Raw genomic sequence first — 24,756 nt, 5'->3', positions numbered from 1 at the left:
GATCGTTATTTGTTGTCTTTTTCAAGGTGTTGTGTTTCACCCATCATTAGGTAGTTTAGCTGGATAAGGTAAAAACTGCAAACTTAAAACGAATGAGTACAACATACAACGATCTGAAGGCAACTTAATGAGTCATGAACAAAAACAATCAACTCTGCTCCATGAGTAATAAATAAATAATAAAGAGGGGTTTAGGGTTAGTCAGGAGGTCAAAGTCAAATCAAGGCCTCTTGTAGTATACTTTTGGCAGCGCATCTATAATAATTTAATATCTAAACACGCTGTGATTTGCATGTGAGCATAAGGACCTACCTAAAAAAAAAGAGAAGAGGAAAAGGAGCAGGGCAAGACAGGCAAATTAGGTGTTAGCGTTAGTGTTAGCAGCAGTTTTCAAATCGACGTACAGTGACACTCAGTGGTAAGTTTGTAAATTACAGGCGTCCAAAGACTGGATCCGAGAACGTGACGTATTTTTGCTATGTGTCATTCATGAACGCTTCACGCTACGTGGCACAACTTCATTTGAATCGAAAACTAGCATGTCATCAAAATCAGCACAGTCCTTCACAATGTCCTAACTAATTTCACTTTGAATACAAAGCACAATCACAAATTCCTGAAATACCACCTATGAACATCTGACGGGGCAATAAAAAATCAATTTGTACTACAAATAGATTAATTCATATGTTGAAAGCCCTAACACATAGGAAATCAACAATAATCTGCAAGAGCACATATTGCAGTTTTTTTTTTTTTGGCTCTGGCCTCTTGTACGTGATGTCAGTTGCCTAGCAACCACACAATCAGGGCCCGATTGTTACCGTGGCAACATGGTGAAGTATCATCACGGACAGAATAGAGATGAAAGAAGGAGGGGGGCAAAAGACATAACTGGAGAGAGCAAGGCCTGTCACTGAAGGCTGTTGATAATATGAACCCCATAATGCACAGGTAGGAGTTTGACATCTGTGTAGGCGATGGCCAAGAATGCTCACCAATGCAGAGAAGGGAAAGTTCATATTTGTTGGGCAACTGCGCAAGTTGCCCATGTAGCGTTACATTTCCGGATGGAAATATCACCATGTGCTCAATGTGCTTGCCTTTGGTCACAGATGCAAAAGCGGAACTCATGTGTCATGAGGGCTTTGGACCTAACCTCTGCAGGTGTCATAACCCATCCATTACCCATAATCTCTGCACTATGACACCGTCTAGTAGTTCATTGTGCATTTATTCTCTTAATTCACCCCAGCAACCTACTTTTCTGTTTAATACGGTCACAATAACACACACTGACAGTGTATGAGAGGACAACTGAACTGCCTCAAAACGAAAAAATAAACCAATACAGCTACAAATCTTCACTACTGTCCCTTTACAACAAGGTGACCCTGAAAAAGGCTTTATAAATTACTTATTTGCAAAATTATAGATTGTGTAAGTCCAACTCACGCAAGTGTTTATAGTGATCTATAAATATCTGATTCCATCATTTAGAACTAGTAAGCATTAAAAGTAAAAATATACAAATCGGGGATGCACTAAAAGAAAAAAAAGATTTGCGCACCAATCGACTTTGGGAGTGGACTAGATTGTCCACGCAGCATCCCACACAGGTCTGTAAATAAATGATGAACATGAATTAAAGATGCATAGTGTGGCCCTGAATGTTATTCCTGTTCTGTGTTGAAGCACCTGTTTAAAGGGGACTAATATAAATATGCTCCAATTTTTGTGATAAATGTATAATTAGTTGTAAAAAGGCAGATATATTGTTGATAAATTGATAGCATTCACTAGTATGGAATATGGAAGCTTAGTTATTTGATTAGAAAAACAAAGAAAGAAATTCATAAACATACAGTAAGTAATTTAAGGGACCATATATTGTAAAACAAAAAAATCAAAACAGAAATTCTAAGTAATTTACCCCAGATCATTTTTCTTGATTTTTCTTTTATAGATTGATAGGAATCCCAGACTGTTTAGACTTTTGCAGTTATTAATTCTTAATGCAATTGATGGTGTTAGAGCAGGGGCCACCAACATGGTGCCCGTGGGCACCAGGTAGCCCCCAAAGATCCCATGAGTAGTTAGCGGACCTGTTCTGCAAACAGCATGCAAGAGATAGAACAATGGTGATTTTCTATGAATTTTACAAATACATGTATTACATTTACAATACATACTACACTTGATTTACATGTTTATTCCAGCTGTTCCAAAATTATTGCGAAAAATCATTAACACGATGAACATGTCTTCACATACAGTTGATTATTTATTGCTCGATAATGGCCACGGCGTTGGATAGCTCGCAGATCGACTGACGTTGTCTGGTTTCTTGAGGTGACGTCATCCCAATTTGCATATCCAACTCAAACCCAAATGCAGATCCATGCGTGCAAAGGCAGATCTATGCGTGCAAAAGAAGATTCATACATCCAAAGGAGAGATTCTCGCACATGTCTAGTGAGAGTCGTACTCATTCGAGTGGTAAAACACGGATACAAATCTGACAACGCGAACACTGTACAAATCTGAAAACACAGATACAAATCTGAAAACACGCCTACGTCTATTTGAAAACATGAATATGCCTTTTTGACAGCGATCTTACTCCATATATGAAGGTTTCTGTGCAGTGTGCAATGACATATTGTGTACAGGCTCATATTTTGTTCGACAGCTGCAATAGCCAATCGACCCATCGACGCTCCTTCAAGAACCCTCACTTAGAACGTGTCGTAACTTGACGCTCACTGCAGTAAGGCGGTGCTATAGTGATCCACCATGTTTAACGGTTGAAGTAGTTAAAGAAAATTATTTCAAGAAAAAAAAATACAAAAATGCATGTTGCTCAACCAGCTAACGTTAGCGTTAGCGTACATCAAACCCAGACTCGTGAACGCTTTATTTTTTCAACCCACAATGGAAATTGGACTGATGCGACTTTCTGCATTGCCGCCCATGTCAATACAAAATTATTTATTATTGGAAATGAAACGAGAAGACAAGCTCTCCAAGCAAGTCATGAAAGTCTTTTTGAGGAAACAAAACATGAATGGATTGTGTATTGAAATAACTTCGGGACAGCCATTTTGGGGGAGTTAATATGTTTTTGTCATTCTATGTCATTCATACTCAATTGTCATGTTTGGTTGGCTTTTGTTGTTGTGGCGTTTTGTTCATGTTTCTGTTCCATTCAAATCTGCCTTTATTGTCTGCGTTCTCGTTAGTTTGATTTGGTCCACCACTGGTGATACTTTGTCCAGTTTTGCGCCATATTTCGATCCTGCCTCATTTCCTTATAAAAACGTCTCTTTTGAGCCACATATTTCTCAGTTTTCCTGCATTTTTTGGGTACCCTTCCTTCCTCCTCCCAACTCAACATGCTCAGGTGTGACACTTGTATTAAATTGTCGTTTCTAATTTAGCATACAATCTTGTTAAAACTTGCCAGCTATTCGTGGACTTCATAAAACTTTGTGGACAAATAATTTGAAATTATTATTAATTCTAGGTTTTGGCACGTAGAATTTAATTGCTGATGTGGGTTTATTGATGTTTAAATTCTCTGAAAAATAGCGTGTGTATAGCCCAGTAATGCGTACACCTCGTACAGTCACTGAAGACCTAAGAGTGAAACACACGCGCCGCCACTGCTAGACATGAGTATTTTCTGTTGGAGTTGTCATGTCTCTTGCAGCTGTAATGAATCACAGACAAACCGGATCACAGACACGATGACCTAATCACAGGGCGAAACAGTTTGGGATCTGTCGCAATGTTTCTGGGAAAGAAGATAGTATATGGGCGTCCACCTACGTCTCCCACTATCAGAAACTGATTGTTACCTTGCTACCAAAATTTCTCCCTTTCAGGGCAGCAAATGCATTTGTAATTAGGGCTTACCCTAACGAAAGAGGTGCGGACAGAAAGTGTAACCACAACAATAGGAGATCTGTAAGGATATATATCTGTCTGCTCTCTTCACGAGTAAAAGTTTGTTTGTTAAGTATATGCTAATTATTTTTCGTGATATGAAGGGGAAAAAACATACTGAAGCGACCGTGTTTTGCACTGAATTTGATAAATAACAATTACAAATGTTTAATGTGTGCTCAGATGTCAATGATGTGTAGCTTCTGAAATACAATAAATACAATTTGCCTATTTTAATAATTTCCTTGTTTTTTTTTTCAGTCATTTTAAGGTATATGGCATATATTTTTTTTTGCCCAGTATATCTCAATACGTATTGCAATGCACCATTGCTGTATCGCAATATATTTGCAATAAAAATGCAGGACTGACTGGGGTAAGGCTCGAGTGAAGGTGATTTAATAACAAAGGCAGGGTTGAAAGAATCGAAAAATACAAAGTACAAACCAAAAACGTTAAACTGAAGCTGACTGGGGGCGACAAGGAACGGGAGCCAGCACGGGAAGGAGGGCAACGTGAGGCAAGACGGCGAGGGGAAGACGTACAAAGACCCGACAAGGGATGAGGCAAAACGCTGGGGCTTAAATACTAACAGAACTAATGAAAACGCAAGACACCTGGGAACAACAAGGGGCGGGGTAGCTGACTGGAGGACACACACGGGCGACAGGTGAGGTTGATTACAGTAATGACACGCGGGGAAAAACACAGTGAACCTATAACTTAAACTAAACAACTCAAAACCCACAACAAAACAGACAGATCATGAGAATTACAATACACTTTTAAGACCCAATACTCTGCCCTAATATATACATTTATGAAAGTGTGCATTTTCTGTAGGCAGTCTAAGGCACGGTTGTGCAATAATCATCTAATCAACGTCTTCATGTCAACACTGCAAGGTGAATCGATGATTTCAGCCCAGGAAAAGCGCGCATATATGTCGCTTTTATATTTTTGTTTTGCTTACTGTAATTGTGGATGAAAAAAGTTTTATTCTCTGTAAATTTCATGACCTATGTTTGTAAATGAACATCAAAAAACCCCACAGAGTTAATTATTTGTAAAATGTTCTGTTTATCCATTGTATAGTCCTGTACATATAGGAGGTTGTGCAATGAAAGCCATTCAACGCACGCAGGCACACTAAAAAGATCAAATGAAATATAAAAGATGGACTTCGGTGTGTGTGTGTATGTCTGATTGGTTCCCCTCCCTGACCGCGAGGCAGTGACAAACATTATATTAGGAGTCACAGCTGGAACAGGCTGCCATCACACTCCATCCCCACCCTATGTCCAACGCCACCAACTCGGGCTTCCAGAAAAACTCATCTGATCTACAGCCCCCCACCCCCCCCCCCCTTCTCATTCCACTCCTCACCCTTCCCCAGTCTACGTAGCTGTCTCCCTCTCCTCCTCCTCCTTGGCTGCGAGTGTCTGGGAGGCTGTTTTTCCTCTGTCTCTTGCTTATGAAGGGCCGCACTAAGCTGCCTTCTCTCTGCCCATGCGTGGTAGGTAAATTCACCTCTGTTCGTTGTCGTCCTCTACTTCCATCTCACTGCTGACGTCTTCTGTTTTGCATGTTAGCTAAAAGCCAAGCTAGTCGTTCTGGCAGGCTAAGATTGGGGGAGGCGTGTGTGTTTCATCTCTTTGTGAACATTGCGACCAATGTGATTCCAGAGTCATAGATGAATCAGAGGTATGAGGGTTGAGCCATCTACGTGTGCGCTGGCTATGTTTATTCATGCATTGGGAATGTTAGGTATGAGTGTGGCCCGACACATGTGGGTGTGCATGAGCCAGTGAGTGTGCTGCGACATGCTGAGGTAGTATAACTAAGCAGACTTGTTGATTTCAATCATTAGCAAATGCATCAATGCCGATGCTTCATTGTATGTGTCACATATGGGACGATACATGGTTAATGTAATCAAGTGGTGACAGGTGTTTTTCATGAATTGAAAGTGTGAATTGAATAAACTGGGATTACGGTTAACGTTACAGAGTCGTTTTGAGACTCAACAGGGTCATAAGATCTATTAAAAGTGACATAAACATGAAGTACCAAGATAAGGTTATAATAAATCATTTTATAAATACTGAAATCTCTTAATTTTATTGTTTTACATGATTGTGTCTCATTTGTTAAAAGGGAAGATTTTCTTAGAATAAAATGTTTTGAGCTGCCCTACTAGTCTGTACACGACATTCTGAAATTGTGTCTATGGATTAAGAAGCAAGATCCACTCATAGGTATCAGAGCTCAGTTAAACAGCAACCATTTTTCAGCTTGGAATATCACATGACCAAACTATTCAAACAAGTGATTGCTCGTTACTAAAGTCATGAGCAACTGTGATATCATTTTCAGGCCATGATAAAATGGCTGCCCCCTGAGATGCAAAAAAAAAAAACAACAACAAAAAAAAGAGAATTGTGCTGATAAGTTCATATTCAAAAAGTGCAATATTAAACATAATTTAAAGATTAGAGTAATAATTTAGAGATTAGAGAGGCATGGAACAAGTTATTGTATATATGTTTTAATGATGACAAAAATAATCTTTTTTGAATTCCATATTATTATATTTATGTTATTTTAGCAGAAAAAAACATTTAATGCTCGATCAAGAAATGTTTGTGTTTAATGAACTTATAAATGACAAAGATCCCTACATAATAGTTTGTACACAACGTAAAGGAATCCATATAGTATATCTGGTTTACCAGGTACCTTTTTACTGCATGTTTCTTTGCATGTTTGCTTGGCTTGGATTTTTTTTTTTTCTAATCCCACGCTGCCTTAATTATAGGACTACAGTGATAGCCAACCTGACCACACACACGTGCCAGTTACAGGTATCAGGTCCATCGTAAACCAATAAATCCTCATTGATTCTTCACCACAAGATGATAAGGTTGGCAAGAGGTTAGATTACAGCCACCAAGGGGGTAAATGAGGTCTGTGTCATTGCCAAAGGAAAAAAAAAAGCCACAGTGGATGTCTGTCACAGGCTCATCTTATCTGTGACCACAATAGGATCTTTAGTAGAATTTTACAAGGGTAAATTCAGCATTCAGACCAGTGTTCCCTCTAAACTGCGAGCATGCGCATTTGCGCACTGCTCGCACGATCTCAGTGCACCAGAATGTCTATGCTGCGCATAAAACACAATGCACTACAAATGTATTAAATAATATTTAATATTAGACCTCATTTTATCTGGTTAATTAGACCAATAATATTGTTTTTTGTACCATTTTGCATTGTGACAGCGAGTGACAAATTTCCAGCCTATGAATGTTTCACTTATACTATTCATCCAATCAAACGTAGGGACAGATACGTTCCCTGCATATACACCCCGTGCTGGTTAACTTGCTAGCAACAGTGCGGAGTTTAGAGACGTCAAATGCTAACCCCTTTTCCTCGCGAAACGAACGAGCAGTGACACATCCACTCAACAAGTCAAAGTAAAAAAGAAATGCGCTTCCTATAAGATGGAATGGCTGTCGGAGCATATGCAAATAGAAGAACAAGCGGTGAAAGTGAGTGAGATTTTTTTTTTTTTCCACAACTTGTGGCTCCTTTATTGCCATGGTGACAAGTGCAATATACATCACACTGTTATGTCTAAAACATTTATTGCTCAAGATATAAAAAAAAAAAAAAATAACAAACTTGCTGAAAACGAACAGAAGTAGTTGTGATTTGTTTGGCATCATTGTGCATTCTTCTGGCCGCCTGGCTTACTCATATGCTTGCCCAGGTTCAAATAAAATAAATATAATAACATTTCCACAGGTCTCTCTTTGAATCAATAAAGCGATAAATTTATTTCCACAGCAGTTCTAAAGTTCTTCAAACAAAAGTACTTCAAGTAAAAGGCAAACATTACGGTGAAGAAACTGCGCCCTAATCTGCAATCAATCTCAATTGCCCCTGTGATGCAAACCCTTAAAGGGTCAATATCATGGACATCTCTCCCAGATTTAAAGGGGCAGTGACATAATTGTCTACTGGGCAGTGAGCCAAAACAACCAATAAAAAAAAAAAGGTGATTATTGTTCACAGTTACATTACTTTTGATGCATAGCCTAACTATTGTCACTGCTGCAACTGAATATGTCAGCGTCCAACTTACTCACTGGTCTGAAATTTTGAAGACTTTTAGCTGTGGTCATCTATTTTCGATAGAATATACCTGAAACTACCACAATTAATAATACAGTGGTGCCTTGAAATATGTTTGAACCCAGCTGTCCAGCGGACTTTTTTTTCTTTGCTTTGCTGTGAAAGTGCTAAGCTGAAATAAAAGTGTTGATTTGTAGCAGGTGAATTAATTCACTTCACGACTAACAGTTTGGCAGACGTCAATAAACCAAAACAGAGAGCAAAACGAGGCTTAATTTTTGAAGGGTACTGTCAAATGAAACAGAAAACAAATAGACTATGTATTTAAAACAACTACCGTATATTTGGGATTCTAAAATGTGAAATTTTCCTCATCATTTGATTTTTGTGTCTTATAGTCCGGTGCAACTTATCTGATTGTTCTTTTTGTTTTTTGTTTGTTTTTTCCTAGCCACCAGGAGACAATCCACCTGTCAATCATGGATTTATCTGTTCAAGATGTCAATTTATGGAACAGCTATGAAATATAATTAATAAAATGTGAATCAACAGCTATACTTAAAAAGAGTTTAAAAAATATTCCATTAAAATTATTTTAAAAATGTCTAAATTGAATAAGATTTTGTATAGAAGTTTGTGACATGTAAATTTGATATACAGTATAAATTGTATTTATATATTTATGATTACAAGTATGAATTATGTGCAATGTGTTTGTATGTTCTCTAAAATAGTCAATTAAAAAAGGGAGACAAAAGAAGATGCTATTGAAATTCAAATTTGAACTGCTATTAAGCCTGCAGTATTCTATTGGTGTTATGTTGAAAATGTGCATCCATTTTCAATACATATGTTGGTACTAAACATGCAGGCATGTCCAGTCTGTTAAAGGTGTTTGCAGGAGATTAAAAAAAAATGAAATGAATACAAATGTTTAAAAAACTTCCATATACCATCTTTTTGCATAAATATCTGATGTTATGACCTGCGGCTTATTTGTGAGAAAACATTTTTTTTTTTTTTTACTTCGGAAAACATGGTACATAGCCTGCGCTAAATGCCAGTATATAAATGAGAAACAGCATAGGCATGTGGTGAATTTCTTTAACGCTTGTAGTGGTTCTGGCCCAACAGCGTTTCCTGGATCTGCTGCCAGCCAATGCTGGTTGGTGATGAAAATGAAGTCCTCTAGGGCTCAGGCATCTGAGTTGGAAAAAGATTTGATTTTATAGTTTCATACTGCTGATGCTAGAACAAGCTCGCACATGAGGTCAAGATGGCGTGCACCCATATGGTTCCTTGTTCTTTTCTTAAAAAGTCTTCTGTCTCCTCCTATACTACTCAAATGACGTATCTTAGTCAACCTCTACCAAATGTGGCGCCTGACCATTGTTTTAACCATTCGATCGATTCGACCATTGCGATCAAGTGGTCAGGGCTCCAGTGTTGCTCCTCTTCCTTTGTTCTTTCTTATCTGACTACCACAATGAGACTTTAGCAAAATACTGAACAAATTAATAAAAAGTGAATGAAGGCTAAATGGTCACATCCCAAAATACACTACAGGTGCACAACCAATATGTCTTTTAAGAAACAAACATTACTCTTTTGTACTTTTTTGAATAGGCTTGAACATATTAAGGGTGTTTGTGTTAATTTTAGTAGGGCAAGATGATGCAAGTGCACTTAGGAAAAAAAAAACCTTAAACAAATTCAACTCTAAACTTATTGAATTTATTCAACCTTTGTTCGCTTCAATTGAAAACTGAAACATTGACAGAATAAAGCAGGGTCACCAATTACGGTCCTCGAGGGCACCTATCCAGGTGCAGGTGCAGCGGAGGAGGGTTACACTGAAAAAATGCTGGATATGTGCCCTCGAGGACCGGAGTTAGTGACCCCTGGATTAAAGCATATGCTTATTGTTAATGGAAACAATGATAAATCATAAACTAATGCACAAAATGATCTTTGACAAACCGTGCAAATAAGAAACAACTAAAAGAACCATTCTCTGACTAATGCTGACAGAGTTACCCACAACCTGCCAAAGTTTAATGAACTCCATTTTGTTCCCTTTTCAGCCCAGAAGGAACTCTTCCCTTATTTCTTTCAGTGGAAACAGAGGCCAGCATGATTATCAGCAACGTCCTCCCATGAGAAATAAGATGGATATTGAACACAAAGTAAAGCGCTGCACAAGTTGGACTGTGCATCATCATGCCTGTGTGTGGGCACAATACCCCCAGAGGCACAAAGAGAGCTGCTGCACAATGATAATTGTTAAAACACTTCCAGAATCTCCCAACCATGGCAGATTTTTCATAGACAAGTTGAACATATCCATATTTTGCCGGTAATTAGTTGGGCAATAGTGCATGTTGCATCCATCTGAATTCTACAATGCTTGTCTTCAATATGATCATGGGTGAGCTGGAGCCTTTCTCAAATGGCTTTAGGCAAAACAGTAGTTAATTAGTTACTGTCCTTTTCACAAGCTCATATTATTTAGGGACTCTTAGATGTTGTGCTTCCATTTATTTCAAATGATCAGCAATCTAAACTATGGGTGTCAATTTAACAAATTAATTGCAATCAATAATTACAGTTTTTTATTCAGTTAAAGTTAGTTAAAGTTCAATCCGTTAAAGTGTTATTTCTTTATAAATCATGTAATGTCATTTCAATATTTAACTTTATTATTAGATCTGTTTTAATTCACTGGGTGCCTTGTGCTTGAGTTGTTGGGTGTTAAAAAACAGAGGTCAACCATACCCCAAAGCGGACACAGACAGGCTGTCATTTGATTTGGGAAGACCTGATAGGCTCCTTTTTGTGGGTGGGAGTGCAGAAGTGAAACATAAAAATAGAAGAGCATGCGAAAGTGTCTGTTCAATGAATGGTAAATTAAACTTGGAAAAAAAAGCCTCGGTGACACATTTGATTTAGGTAGAGTGATGCATTCTTTGTAAGAAGGAGTTCGCTTACCACAGGAGCAGCTCAAGTTTAGCCTACCACATCAATGTAAAGCTCCCACCTGCAACTGCAGCTAACAATAGCAAGAAAGACACGAATGGAACCAGTCGTGGTCTGTGACTTTCACACGTATACCTTCTGTGATGTGTTACACAGGCTATTTTCTGTAGCTTTTCAATGCCAATAAACCCACAATCAGCCATTAAAAGTTGTCATTAATTGTGATGCTGTCAAAACTTGGAAAAAAAAAATATCCACAAAATATTATGGTCTTAATTACAAATTGTAGTTTAGTATAAGACAAACATCATTTTATTTTGTTACTATTAATTGAATATGAACGAAATAAAATAACAAACATATTAAAAATGAAACAATAAATATAGAAAAGGCTTCCACTCACCAAAACAAACGGCGGTCACAATCGATCAGTCTTTTCAATATCTCCCGATTTTTCTTGACCTCTTCATGCGCTCTTTCTCTTGGCACTGAGATGTACTGTGTATCCACTCAGGTGCTCCCAAACGTTTTTTTAATAGCACCGTAACACATTGAGGAGCTCTCTTTACCTTCGAAATGAGATGTACAATACTGTATATCCACTCGGGTGTCCCCATAAGTTTTTAAAAGCACTGTAGCGTGTGTTCAGCTGAGCTTTGGTGTCATCAATGAATGAATGAATCAATCAATCAAATTTTATATGTATAGCCCTGAATCACTGAAGTCTCAAAGGGCTTGACAATGAAAAGAGGTAATGTCGAGACTTCTTTCGAAAAAAGAAGTCATACAGAGACATCTTTTCGGTGTAAGGTACACAACAGCTTCCCCTGTCAAAGCTCACAGAAGGGGAAGGAAAAACTCAAAAACCCTAATTTGGGGAAAATCAGAAACCTTCAGAAGGGACCACAGGTGGGAGGAGCCCCCTTCCAGGCCCACGGGTTGAAGTGGATGCTGCATGTACCAAATACAGATAAATAGGTACACATTACAGACGAATACAGGTACACAGTATAGATTACAGAAAACATATTGTGCTATACCGTGCAATGATGACATGACAGCAGGCAAAGCCATTGGTCAGGAACCTTCCCACAGTCCAACCAAGTGGACTACAGACGGTCGATCTCTTAACCCATGATGGTCGATCAGCGCAGGGCCAAATGGAGGCGGTCAAGTCAACCTTCACCATCTAGCTAGCCCCCTCTCCGAGCTTCGAGAATGGGGCAGGAAAGAAAAGAAGAAAGCTGCAGACAGGCCCATTAACTAAATGCTTTTGAGTATAAATGTGTTTTTAGTCAGGATTTATAGATTTCTACTGAGGTGGCTGCGCGAACTTCCATAGATAGGGCATTCCATAGTATTGGCGCGCGAATGGAAAATGCCCTTGATCCCGCGGACTTCTTTTTAGCCCGTGGGGTCAATAACAAACCGGTATTTTGTGAAGTTATCGGGACGGAACACATGGTGATGCTAACTCGACGAGATAGGAAGGAGCTAAACCGTGTAAAATTTTATAAGTAATTAACAACACCTTAAAATCACATTTCATGTGTATAGGAAGTCAATGCAGGTCAGCTAGAATCGGAGTAATATGATCGAACTTTCTCGTCCTTGTCAATAGTCTCGCTACTGCATTTTGCAGGCTTTTGATGCAGGACATGGGAAGCCCAGAAAACAGAACTCGAATTAATGTTTCAGCATCGTGAGGAGAAAGAATAGGGCGAATTTTAGCTATATTGCAAATGTGAAAAAATGCCATTCTTGTTGTGTTATTAATTTGTCCGAAAAGAGAGAGTTGAATCAAATATCAAGCAGAGGTTTTTTGTAAAACTACTTTGGGAAATAATACAGTTATCTAGGTTCAAGTGGTATTCTTAATCAAGTGCTGATGATGAGTAGGGCCAAAAATGAACATCTCTGTTTTACTAGGGTTAAGAAGCAGAAAAGTGGAAGCCATCCATTTTTTAATCTCGGCAAGGCAGGCCTCCAGTTTAATACACTTGCTCGGATCTGGTATTTCAAAAGGCATGTACAGTTAGGTGTCATCAGCATAGCAATGTAAACTAATAGCATGTTTACATATAATATCGCCAAGAGGAATCATGTAGATGTTGAACAGTAAAGGACCAAGTACTGACCCCTGCGGGACACCACATAAGACGGAGGAAGATTCAGGGATCGCATTGCCATAAGAGACAATATGCGTCCTTCCCAGGATGTAAGATCTGAAACAAGAAAGTGCTGATCCCAAGATACCAACACATGATTTAAGACGTTCTATAAGAATATGATGATCAATAGTGTCAAATGCGGCACTAAGTTCAAGCAATAATAATATTGATGAGATGTTGGAATCCATGGCTAAGAGAAGATCATTTGTCACTTTTACAAGGGCTGTCTCATTTGAGTGATTGGCCCTAAAACCTGACTGACGGAGTTCAAATCTATTGTTATCTATCATGAAATCGCTAAGCTGTTGTGCTACAACTTTTTCAAGAATTTTGGCAATAAACAGATGTGACACTGGTCTATAGTTAGAGAGATTTTAAAGATCTAGGTGAGTTTTTTTTTTTTCAAAGTCAAAAGTCAAAGTTTGCTTTATTGTCAATTCTACCACATGTGCAAGGACAGAGAATTGAAATTACGTGACTATCTAACTTCAGTGGCAAGTAAAAAAATGAAATAAAGAAATAAATATATATAAAAATAGACAACTGTAAAATCTGACAACATCCATGAACAAAACACAAAATAAAAACAGGTGAATGGAAAAGTAGCTGACTACAATAGTGCAAATGTATTGTCCTATATACATACACCCCCCCCACACACGCACATACGCACACGTATACATACATACCGACATGCATGGTTGTGCAAAAAGGGATGGTTATATAAAATGACTAGATGACTATTTATAAATGACTGTTATAAGTGACTATTTATAAAGTAACTGTTATAAAGTGCCTCTTGTAAAGTGACTGTGAGTAAAGTGACTGTTGCTTATGAAATGGAGGGGGACTGGGAAGTCAGAGTCCAGGTGGAGTGGATGTGAGGAGCGAGGGCAGAGCAGGGAGAGAGTTGAGCATCCTGACAGCCTGGTGGATGAAGCTGTCCCTTAGTCTGCTTGTTCTGCCTCGCAGACTCCGCAGTCTCCTGCCTGATGGCAGCAGGCTGAAGAGGCTGTGTGACGGATGGGTGGAGTCTCTCGCGATGCAGAGGGCTTTGCGGGTGAGGTGAGAGGTGTACAGTTCTCCGAGAGAGGGGAGAGGTACCAATGATCTTTTCAGCGGCTCTCACCATGCGTTGGAGGACTTACAGGACTTACAGGAGCTGGAGCAGGCTCCGTACCACACGGTGATGCCGCTTGTCAGGATGCTCTCAATGGTGCCTCTGTCGAAGGTCTGCATGATGTGGGCCGGGGTCCTGGCTCTCCTCAGTTTGCGGAGGAAGTAGAGGCTCTGGTTGGCTTTCTTTGCCAGTGATGCAGTGTTGGTGGTCCAGGAGAGGTCTTCAGTGACATGCACCCCCAGAAACTTGGTGCTGCTCACCTTCTCGACCACAGCACCGTTGATGGTCAGGGGCGCATGCTGAGGGCGTGTTCTCCTGAAGTCCACAACAATCTCTTTCGTCTTCTCTACGTTTAGAGAGAGATTGTTGTGGTCACACCACAGAGCCAGGCGGCTCACCTCGCTCCGATAGATGGTCTCATCGTTGTTGCTGATGAGGCCCGCCACAGTTGTGTCATCAGCGAACTTGACGAGGAGGTTGGAGCTGTGCAGTGCTGTGCAGTCGTGGGTCAGCAGAGTGAAGAGGAGGGGGCTTAACACACATGCTTGGGGTGCCCCAGTGTTCAATATGGTGGTACTGGATGTGTTTTTGCCGACCCGAACTGCCTGAGGTCTCCCAGTCAGGAAGTCCAGCAGCCAGTTGCAGAGTGATGTGTTGATCCCCAGCTGGTCCAGTTTAGTGATGAGCTGTTGGGGGATGATTGTGTTGAAAGCTGAACTGAAGTCGATGAACAGCATTCTGACGTAGGAATTCTTATTGTCCAGATGGGTGAGGGCTGAGTGGTGGGTGGTGGTGATGGCGTCGTCAGTCAAGCGATTCGACCGATACGCGAACTGGAAGGGGTCTATAGAGGGTGGGAGGACAGTTTTGATGTGTTTCAGCACTGGCCGTTCAAAGCACTTCATGAGGATGGGAGTGAGTGCTACCGGACGGTAGTCATTGAAACTTGAGGGTGATGACTTCTTCGGCACCGGGATGATAGTGGTGGTTTTGAAGCAGGTGGGAACAACAGCTTGGCTCAGGGAGATGTTAAAAATGTCTGTGAAGACATCTGTGACCTCTCCAGCACAGTCCTTCAGAACACGTCCCGGGATGTTATCAGGACCAGAGGCTTTGCGAGCGTTGACTCTGCTAAATGTCCTTCTCACGGCGTCAGGGGACAGTGTTAACACCTGTTCGCCAGGAGGAGGTGATGTTTTCTGTGCCGACGTATTGTTTTGTGCCTCAAAGCGAGCGAAGAAGTCATTTAGAAGATTTAGCAGAGAAGTGGAGCTGTCACAACTCTGTGATGGGGGCTTGTAGTCCGTGATCATCTGTATCCCCCGCCACAGGCTCCGTGCATCCCTGCTTTCACTGAAGTGATGAGTTATCCTCCTGGAGTAGTGTTTCTTGGCCTCTCTGATTCCACGTGACAGGTTAGCCCTAGCTGTCCTCAGGCCTTCCTCGTCCCCTCCCCTGAAGACAGCATTACGAGCCTTTAGCAGCCTGTGGACCTCTCCTGTCAGCCATGGTTTCTGATTGGCCCGAACAGAGATGGTCTTTGTCACTGTCACATCGTCAATACATTTTGTGATGTAAGCAGTGACAACGTCAGTGTACTCCTGGAGGTCCGTGGTGTTGTTGTAAGTGGCCCCCTGTTTAAACACATCCCAGTCTGTGGTGTTAAAACAGTCCTGGAGTGCCTCCACTGCCCCCTCTGGCCAGACACGCACCTCTTTCCGGACTGGTTTGGTGACTTTAACCAGTGGTCTGTATGCTGGAATTAGCATCACGGTTATGTGGTCAGAGGCTCCGAGGTGGGGGAGGGGGAGGGCCTTGTAAGCTCCTTTCTGGGTGGTGTAAACCTGGTCCAAGATGTTATTGCCACGAGTTGGAAAGTCTATGTTTTTGTGTCTTTTCGGAAATATACTCTTGGGGTTCACATGGTTGAAATCCCCGGCCAGGATGAGGAAGGCATCTGGGTGTGCTGTCTGCTGCTCACTGATGTGATGGTACAGTTCATTCAATGCCTCGCTCCTGATGTTCTCGCTCGAGCTGGGAGGGATATAAACAGCCACAAGCAGTATGGCTGTTATCTCTCTTGGCAGATAAAAGGGCTGGCGTTTAATGATCATAAACTCCACAGACAGTGAGCAGTGTTTACAGACCACAGCAATGTCACAACACCAGTTCTTATTGATGTAAACACAGAGACCACCGCCACGCGTCTTCCCCTCCGCAGCGAGGGCTCTGTCTGCTCGATAGCATGCTAGCCCCTCGAGCTGAATGGCGTGGTCCGCTACGCCGCTGTTGAGCCAGGTCTCGGTAAACACGAACGTGCAGCATTCACCAGCGGTCTTCTGTGTAGTCCGGAGAAGGCGTATATAGTCCACTTTGTTGTCTAGAGAGCGTACGTTGGCCAGCAAGATGGTGGGGATAGCCGGCTTGTGCGGGCTAGCTGTTAGCCTAGCTCGGATACCTCCGCGCTTCCCCCGCCTTTGTTTACGCAGGCGGCGATTGTGTCGCTTCCACTGTGGGCGAGCAGCAGTACTGGGGGGGCGGTGATTGAACAGGCCTCCGTAGCAGACCACAGCCTCGTAGCTCTTCTTGGTGCACGGGATTTAAGTGATGAAATCGTGTCCTGGCGACACTCAGAAAAAACTCCCGACTGTACTTGCGTTTAGAGACGGGAAAACGCAAGGAAGACATACACAAACACTGTGACAAACATGACGAAAGGCACGAAAACGTAGCCACACTCGGAGAGAGAGAAGCCGCAGCATGTGCACGCGCCGCCATATCAGGTTTCTTAAGTAATGGTTGAATGACGGCCATCTTAAAAGCTTCAGGTACAATGCCAGAGAGAGTGACAGATTGATAATATTCAAGACAGACGATCCTAAGATTGTGAATAAGTCTTTAACACGTTTGCATGAAGCGTGTCGAGCATGCGGGACGTCGGCTTTGCTGCATTACCCAGGTGTGTAAGACACTCCAGGGATATGAACTCAAACTGGGACACGGTTACCAGACTTTCATGAACCTGATTGTCCGAAATAGCATCAGCAATCACAGCCGAACGGGTATGTGGCACCTTTTTTATTTAGTACCTTATTAGCTGAATCCGCTGAGTAAAGAATCGCATGAAATTGTGTGCTGAATAGAGGGAGCTATGATTAATCTGCTGCTGTTGCGTTAGCTTTGCTACCATATCAAATAAATATTTTGGGTTGTTAGGGTTAGGGTTAGACCAATCATTTTGGGAAAGTAATTTGTTTTTGCTAACCTATGAGCCTCTTTATATTTCAGCAAGCTATCGCACCAGGCCTGACGGAAAACCTCGAGTTTAGTTGTTCGCCATTTATGCTCAAGTTGTCTACTTAACAATGTAAACGTATGCAATTCATCAGTAAACCACGGAAAGTGCCGCTTCAGACGAGTTTTAAGTCTCAACGACGCTGTAGCGTTTAGGGAATTTAAAAGAACCGTATTAAGATCGTTTGTTAGCTTATCGACTGAACCAATGAAAAAGGCAGTAGCTCAGTGCAGCTGTGGTTGATGAGTTAATATCACGGCTCTTAAAGCCTTGGTTGTGAAATTAGGGTGACACCTCCCTCTTTTTTACAAGGCCGGGCATCGTGTGAGCCCACAAAGTTTGGGGGTGAGGCCTCATTTAATGATAAAATTTCATTTCGTATTAACCAGGTTTCACAGAGAACAAGCACTTTAAGATTGTGATCTGTAATAAGATCATTTACAAGAAGGGCTTTTGAGGGGAGTAACCTAATATTTATAAAGCCGAATTTAAACTGGGAAATTTTTCCTGAACTATTCTGTGTCTTAATGTTGGTAGTACTAATACTAACAAGATTTTGATGGCTTGGGCTTGGTTTGTATTTTGAGTAGTAAAAAAATCTTAGCAATATTAGTAATGTAGGAATTGAATTGTTGACGGCTACAGCGCAGATATTAATATTAATATCCCGCCTAGGTACTATGTCATTAATCTGACCGCTTAAGGAGGCACGGCTACTTTCCTTAATCAACACCACTTCAGCAGAAATCTTATCACAAGGAGATTCAGTATTAGGTATTGAAACAGTGTGTGAATTGCAGTGACCAAGACTAGGTATACTATGTGTGTTGTAGCACTCCAGCCTAGTGCCAGTTAACACTAGCCTTAACGACTCCACACCCGTTCTAGCAGGCTCGCTACTTGCCTGCGACCCGACAAGCTCTAAAGTGAGAAGTCATGGAAGGCTCAAACAGTAATCTATGTTTCTAGAAAGAGTGATGACGCCTTCCCAGTTAGGGTGAAGGCCATCCATCTTTAGCAGGTCGGCCCTGCCCCAAAGAGAGGGCCAATTATCGACAAACTGGAAACCCTGCTCTCTACAGAAACTAGTCATCCATTGGTTAAGCGAGAATAATCCGCTAAACCTCTTATCATTGCCTCTTGCAGGCAGAGGGCCATAGACAATAACTCAATGCTGACTCATCTTTCTAACTAGATTACAAGTCCTAGCTATGTTCTTCTTTGTATTCTCAGACTGCCTCATTCTAGTATCGTTGGAGCCAAAATGTATCACTATATCTGAGTAACTAGTGTTGTTTGCACTAAGCTGGTGTCTAGGCCTCTTGCGTGTCAGCTCCCTAAGACGAGCTTCAATGTCGGGTGCTCTGGCCCTAGGAATACACATTACGGTGGCTGGCGTTTTAAGCTTAATGTTACGGGTGATGGAGTCCCCTATAACTAATGTACGGGAGCCAGTAGACTGAGATGGAGTGTGCGTAGCAAGGGGTCTAAAACAATTATGCATCTGAACAAGCTCACTACGGCTAGCAGGCTGCTTAGGGCTAATGCTAGCCGGACTAGCGGGTAGGCTATGACCCGAACTAGCCGAAGCTAGTGGCATTCCTGGAGGGCTACGGCCCGCACTATCAGATGTGTCCGTCTGATCTACAATTATCAAACTACTCTGCCCTAGCTGACGGACACGTCCTTCTGGAGATAAAGCCTCTCCATAAGAATGGTGCAGGCATTGCAAGTGACTGATGCGGTGGAGGTGCACGAAGCCATGCTTACCTTAGTACAGCTGAGCGAACACTTACACTAGCAGAGCTGCACGAAAACAGGGACGAACGAAGCTAGGGGCTGTTCAGAGAATCAGCAAATCACTAGCTAACGAAGAATGGAAATATTCCTCAAAAATAAAGAAAAATACCGGACAAAGGTTCGATGGGTGGTGGTAAAATAGAAAAGTATCGTTTGTCTCTCCAGTTAAGGCTAAATCAGCTGCCTTGGTTAAACAATTGATGTTTGCAAATCCAGTGTAGCTCCAAACACCAAATTGATCCATTGCAAACAAAAGGCATTCCCAGCAGAACTATATGCCAGGGTTAGGTCACGCCCCTGGTAGCCCAGTCAGAAATATGGCCAAGTCGGGACAGGTCAGCTCATAGCTACTCTTCTCAAGCAATCAGGCAAAGCCAACACCACGTAGTTTGCTTGTTGAGCATTGTACTACCTTAATGCACTGAGCATCCATTCACATCACGTTCAACGTGAGGTATCTAGAATCCTATAACTCAGTTGGCTATTACAGCTGTCTATTACGTTGTACGGGCTACTCATATATCCATCTGCGCTTGCGCAGAAGCCTGCAACTGTTGACATGAAAGCCCTAGCGCCGTGTTTCTCAACTATATTTTGCCAGACCCTCCCTAGAAAAGAGAAAACTTTTCGCGCCCCCCCCCTAGTTTATGCACTGAATATAAATAAGATTATTATTTATGAAAATTGTTTAAGTATACCTACACATGTATCCTTTTTAACATTAACCACAGAAAATTGCAATATAAATCAACTTTCAACAACTGTTAATTATTTTTATCGCGTTTATACGGATTATAGCTTAGTCTAAATCGGAAAAAAAGGAGCAAGTGCACCAAAGTGAAACTGAAACTAAAACAAAATGATGAAAATTATTACTTTATTGCAATTACATTCCACATGACAAAAAAAAAGCCTTTTTCCTGGGATGATCCGCACCCCCCCATGGCATCACCTCACGCCCCCCCCCCAGGGGGCCCGCCCCACTATTTGAGAAGCACTGCCCAAGCACCCTCTGGAAAAGGCAGATTACATAAAGCCTGGCAAAACAAGTAAGCTGAATTCTAATTGGCTAAAAACTCCAACTTAAAACTACAACACTAGAAGAAGCGTGACCAAATGGATTTAATATGACACAAAAAGAATAGAATATGGAGAATAATTATATAAATAAAAAATATATAATATGTATTTCTTAAAATTGAATTTGAAATTAAATTGACTGTCATTATAGTTATTTTGATTCTAGTTTATTATAGTTATGATAATGATGTCAGGTTATGTTAGGCCAGCAGACAGGGCCTTGCTGGCCCTGGCAGTCCACCACTGAATGGAACAAGCTATAGTAACATATAGTTATATTTTACTGTTATTCTCTAATTACTTGGCAAATAACAAAAGAAAACAAATGTCAATGTTTTTGTTCATTTTATTTCTTGTTTATAATATATGTTTTAGGCCTCACTTCACACACTGTTATCAGTCCGCTATTAAACAAGTTGTTGCATTCTCCTTTTTAAGCTCAAACCTTTATATGAGCTAGGCAAAAAAATGCACACAAAAAATCTGGAAATTACAAAAGATGAACCGTGTTATAGCAAGGGAACACACTCCGTCATTTAAAAATATCTTTCAGTTCTCAAGGATATTGAACATTTGCATTAAAAGGTAAAACAAAACAATACAAAATCTTGAATAAAAACATGAGACATGGCTCAGCCCTGTTTAAAATTAAAAAAAGCACTTGAGCGAATATTAGTGCAACATATACAATCAAATACTATCTTTTGTGACAGTAAAATTGAGGTTTCTGTATTTGTCTTTTTACAATATCCTCTCTCACAATCTGAGCTATACATTTTTTGTGTATGATTGATTATTTTGTGTGTATTATTTTTCAAAAATTACATTAATCAGAAATACATTTTTTCAACACACAGTATCTATAGCACAGCTGCCATGAGTAACAATAAAAATGCCCAGAATTCACACCAAGTACTAAATTGAGTCAAGACCAATTTTTTCAGTTATACTTTCAGTATTATCATTCAGGATTTACCCCTCAAATTAATGGCTCAACAAATGTTGAGCTAACTTTTACTCTCCTAAAAATAAGCTCACGTCATTTAATAGTCCAATAGACCGTGTGAACCTACATGTACAGTAAAAAAGCAGTTGTCAAGCAGTTGAAAAGGACTCACAAAGCCTGTTGTAAGACTAACCGTAACATTCATAAACAAAGCATGTAATGCTTCTTATTACGTGCAGTTCAGATGATCACGATGTAACACAAAAACACTTGTGTCACAACGCTGTGCTGTTGTTAAATGTCGTGGTTGTGCACCATGTTATTTATGCACAATGATTTTATGCCAATCTTTTCTCTCATCCAAACTGATTTTCTGTGATAGTTGAGTATCTAGCTGTTATATTGTCCGATTCCTCCATGAAACATACTAGACTAAATTTCGGATAACACATGTGATTGGTGCATTGATCCACTAACAAATGTGGGAGTTCTGGGCTTGGTTCCGTGTATGCATATAAATATGATATTTCCTCAAATAGTAGCCTCCTCTTGAATAAATGGCGCAACACATGCTGAATATGTATTTCTTTTTACACCTCAGGACAAAAAAATAATATTGACAAAGTATCAGTTAAACATCATGTAATATTTTTACAGTTTTACATTATAAGTCTTTGTAAAATCTCTCTCTAAAATTACCCAAGCTATTAAATGGGAAAACAAGAGTGTGTAAGGCTGGTTAAAAAAAAGTCGACCGAGTATTCCACGACGTCGGCTTTTTTTCTTCGAACCATGTTTCCGTCACTGTTTTTTACACGCCCCTTTCTCAGACATGTTGTGTTGCACTGAGGGCAAGAGTGAAAGACTGCCCCGCCCCCTAAAATATGAGGATGTCAGGAATTTAGACAAATTTCCAAAAATTAAATTTAAAAAAAAGTGACAAAAATAATTTTCTCTTTTTTGACAGTGTTGGAGCATGTATGTATGCAAAGACCACATTGATATACAGGGCAATTTCTATTTGTTGGTGCACCACCTCGTGGCCAAATGGCTGATTTTATTTGTGTGTTTAGAAACCGTTACTGACTTAGCATTCTGTTAATGCTGAGTCTGTCAATGACGATAATTGCACATGGAGTAGCTCAAAGGGAGGAAAGAACAGCCCACACTCCCAACCCATGTCAGAATGAATACCCATCAGAAGAACACGAACGCATAACTGGGCTACACAGGCTATATTCCAGAGCATTTAAACATAAATAAACCCGCATCAGCAATGAAAACTTATCATTATACGGGATACTGCCAAAACTTTATATATATATATATATATATATATATATATATATATATATATATATATATATATACAGTCAGCCCCCGGCTTACGAGCACCCTGATTTGCGAACATTTCGCCTTACGAGCGTGGATCAGGGAGAATTTTGTCCTCCGCTTACGAGCAAACCTCTCGTCTTACGAGCATTCCGTCAAACCAGCCATTGAGTATGTAGAAATGTTCTCGCCCAACTGCGTCAACATATTCAGCAGTTGCGTCATCTACAATCATTAACAGATACTTATGGCGGTAACGTGAACGCTATTGCTCTTACAACCTCACACTGACTGTCTCACTCACGGTGTCTAAATATATTACCATTTAAGTGTAGTGTTTGTACAGCTAAAGGGAAAAACAGCTGACATGAAATTAAATGTGCCGATTGCAGGACAAAGAATTGTAATTGGTTTAAATGTGTGTTTTTTTTTAATTAATTGTCAATACATTCCAACCGTTTAAAAAAAAAGTGCGAATAATTATCAGTCAGTCAAGGAGACGCCAATATGCTATTGGTCGATTAAGGTCACCCGGTCTCACTCACGGAGATGCTATTGGCCGGCGTCACACGTCAATCACAGAATGCCGATATGCTATTGGCCGAACGCCTTTATCTAGCTTGATGGGACAGGATGGAAGGAAGTAGACAAAATGAGTGAAAAACGGAATGTTTTGAAGACTTTGCAAACTTTATCTGTTAGACATAGCTTCTAAAATTACTAGCAGCGGTAAAGGAAGAAATAAGAGGATGATGTTTTAGTATCTCCGTGATTTGCACCCTGACTGAAAGAGTTACTGTAACACTGTAAGACCAATAGCCTATTTGCGTTGCCGTATTAACTCAAAAGGTTATTCTATGCACCCTGTTACGGGTGGTATTACAGTGCCATATAATGGTTGCTTGACAAAACTGCATGTCATGTTAGTAGGCGACCTCCCGACATGCTTTGGGACAGCGCCATTCTTGCAATTCTGTGAGTTGTAACCAACGGTGAACTGACGCTCGAACAAGCTTTAAGTGAGGTGCCTAGTAAATACAACACACTCAACCTCCCCTCCGCCTCCATCCGGCTCAATTCACGTCGGGAAAAACAGCTGACATGAAATTAAGTGTGCCGATTGCAGGACAAAAAAATCGTCACAGGTTTAAATGTGTTTTAATCAATAAGATGTCAATACATTCCAACCGTTTAAAAAAAAAGTGCGAATAATTATCAGTCAGTCAAGGAGACGCCAATATGCTATTGGTCGATTAAGGTCACCCGGTCTCACTCACGGAGATGCTATTGGCCGGCGTCACACGTCAATCACAGAAGTGCCGATATGCTATTGGCCGAACGCCTTTATCTAGCTTGATGGCACAGCTGGTTGGGATGGAAGGAAGTAGAGAAAACCCTGACTGAAAAAGTTACTTTGACACTGTAAGACCAATAGCATATCTGATTTATTGTATTGACTTCGAGCATTCATCTCTGCTCATCTCTGCTTATCTCAGCACAAGTCACGTCTTTCCAAAGGTAAAAGTCATTTTTCCTTCGTATTTGTTATTTAATGCAACTGTACAGTAGATTATGTCACTTAATATTAATATATGTATACAGCGTGATGATTTTACCTAAGGCTTCTGCGCGCGTTGCACGCATTCACGAATTAACATGGGTTTGGATTGCCCGCTATACGAGCAATTCAAGATACGAGCGTAACCGCTGAACGGATTAAGTTCGTAACCCGGGGGCCCACTGTATATATATATATATATATATATATATATATATATAAACCCCTTCTTACATTTTTTTCATGTGGACCGCAGTGTTTTTTTTTGTCCCCCTCTTACGCAAAAACCTTTTGAACCATCCAACATGGCGGTCAGTGTGTCCGCACTATTTTTTGCTGCATCAACAAAACAAATTTTCTCGCATGTCAAGGAAATGCCGATATCCTATT

The 24,756-nt window shown here is 40.6% G+C and overlaps 1 protein-coding gene and 1 pseudogene across 1 annotated transcript in view; one reads left to right on the top strand and one right to left on the bottom strand.

Annotated features, from left to right (window-relative positions):
- The window catches only part of dlg4a (discs, large homolog 4a (Drosophila)), a 174,325-nt gene that overhangs the window by 15,259 nt on the left and 134,310 nt on the right, over positions 1-24,756 (top strand). The window lies entirely within an intron of this gene.
- On the bottom strand, positions 18,585-19,414 carry LOC148409166 (uncharacterized; annotated as a pseudogene).

Source organism: Hippichthys cyanospilos, chromosome 18 (assembly GCF_059441005.1).
Source record: "Hippichthys cyanospilos isolate Australia breed blue-spotted pipefish chromosome 18, RoL_Hcya_1.0, whole genome shotgun sequence".
Classification (NCBI taxonomy): Eukaryota; Metazoa; Chordata; class Actinopteri; order Syngnathiformes; family Syngnathidae; genus Hippichthys; species Hippichthys cyanospilos.
The sequence above is the reverse complement of the archived record's forward strand: the minus strand, read 5'-3'. Positions and strand labels throughout refer to the sequence as shown.